Here is a 2,052-nt window from a genome sequence, read left to right on the forward strand (position 1 = left end):
AAAAAGATCTGTGGGTTTATGGATCTGACTACATGATGAATCTCATAAAAAGTCCTTTTCCAGTTTTTATTTTAAAAAAATTTGTGTGTTTATATGATCTGAGTACATGATGAATCTCATAAAACAAATTGTATTTTACGACTGATTTTATGTTTGATGTTTATTCACCTTGGAGAACAGATACTCAGAATCAAGTTTTCAACTTTTGTGATTTTTTAAGTTCTTTCTTTTTGCTGGGCATATGATATGAAACTATATTTCAGGGATAATTTGCGTTTGAATCTTATTGATGCTATCTTTATGATTATCTGATACCCGTATTTCAATTTTTATACAGAATATATTTCTGTTTTATGTTTGATTGTTTAGATTAATGTCGATCTCCCTTAATTCCTTTTTATTAATACGGTTAATTTTCTTTGTTCAAATTCTGCTCTCCTGAAACTTATAGTCTTGCCAATAACAGGTTTATTAGATTAGGTCATAAACAGATTAATATTTTTGTAAATCATGTTCTGTAATATTTTGTAAATTGGGTTTGCGGCTAACCAGAACCGATAGACATATTGTATCTTAATTGGTTTTGCAACTTCGGGTCTATCTATTGGCAATCACTTGACACGTAAAACGGAAACAAAGATTACAAACATTAATCCTGAATTTTAGCAAAAAAAAAACGAAGCTACTTGTGTAAATTATTAAGCCCACAAAACAAATTCCAAAAAAGTAACAACAAAGACCCAAAAAAGTAACAAAGAGTCATAATTGAAACACAACATTTAGTTAAGTGGGACACATGTTGACACTATATTAAGCGACTTAGTGACGTGGCGCACTCACATGAGAGAAAACACTACTTTATATATATAGACTTTTGGGGGCAAACCGTATGTTTCTTGGGCGAACCATAATTATATGTCGCAAACAATTTTATCTTTATTGAAGTTAATGAGAGAATATTAAATTTATTATATACATTTATGTTTGGGTTAATATAAGTTTTCCAATCAATTGGATTTTGGACTTACTAATTATTCAATTGATTCTAATGATGTCATGTAAGCCAAATTGATAGCTTAATTAAATGACATTTAAGCAAGACTCTTTTTTAATTAATACAAACTTAAGGATACATCTTTTTTAATGATTCTCAATTAATATATAGGGGATAGGGTATGTCAGAAATATTGGAAATTTAAATAAATTTAATGGTCCAACCTAAACTATTTATATGTACATACACAGTGCTTTATTGAATCAAACATTTAATCTCAAACACTTAATCTCAAACTCAAACTCTTTATTATAACTCTCTCAATGCTTTAGAAAATAACTCAAAACTAAAGCTCTCAAATCTCACACTTTATGCAACACTTTTGCATATCCTTATATATAAATCTAAGTTCCTAAACTCATTAGGAAACTACTCTTATAGATAACTCTAACATATGACTTTCCTAATCTCATAAGAAAGTGGTAGCTTGTTTCCTAAGCTACTTCAAGTTCACTTCAACATTCACCCCCTTGATCTTGAAGTCTCAATTTGACACATCTTGAATCCCAATTAGATCTCTCATCTCCTTAAACTTGATTCCCCCAAGTGCTTTTGTTAGAATATCGGCTTTCTGCTTCACACCGGCTACATGCTCCACACTCACCAGATTCTTCTCAACGCACTCCCTTATAAAGTGGAATCGTGTATGAATGTGCTTACTGCGACCGTGAAAAACCGGATTCTTTGCTAGCGCAATTGCAGACTTATTGTCTATACGTATCACCACCTTATCACTTGTCTGCCCATATATCTCTTCAAGAAGTTCCTGTAACCACACACCCTGTTTAGCTGTCTCTGTTCCGGCCATGTACTCTGCCTCACATGATGATAAAACCACAATCTCTTGCTTTTGAGAGCACCAGGTAATAGGGTTTCTGCCAAGATAAAAAACGTGTCCAGTCGTGCTCTTACTGTCATCTGGATCAACGTTATATCTATTATCACTATAGCCTATAAGCCCTTTCTCTGAACGTGACTTAAACTCAAGACCATAGCCC

The sequence above is a fragment of the Brassica oleracea genome, chromosome C5 (assembly GCF_000695525.1).
Source record: "Brassica oleracea var. oleracea cultivar TO1000 chromosome C5, BOL, whole genome shotgun sequence".
NCBI classification, from domain to species: Eukaryota; Viridiplantae; Streptophyta; class Magnoliopsida; order Brassicales; family Brassicaceae; genus Brassica; species Brassica oleracea.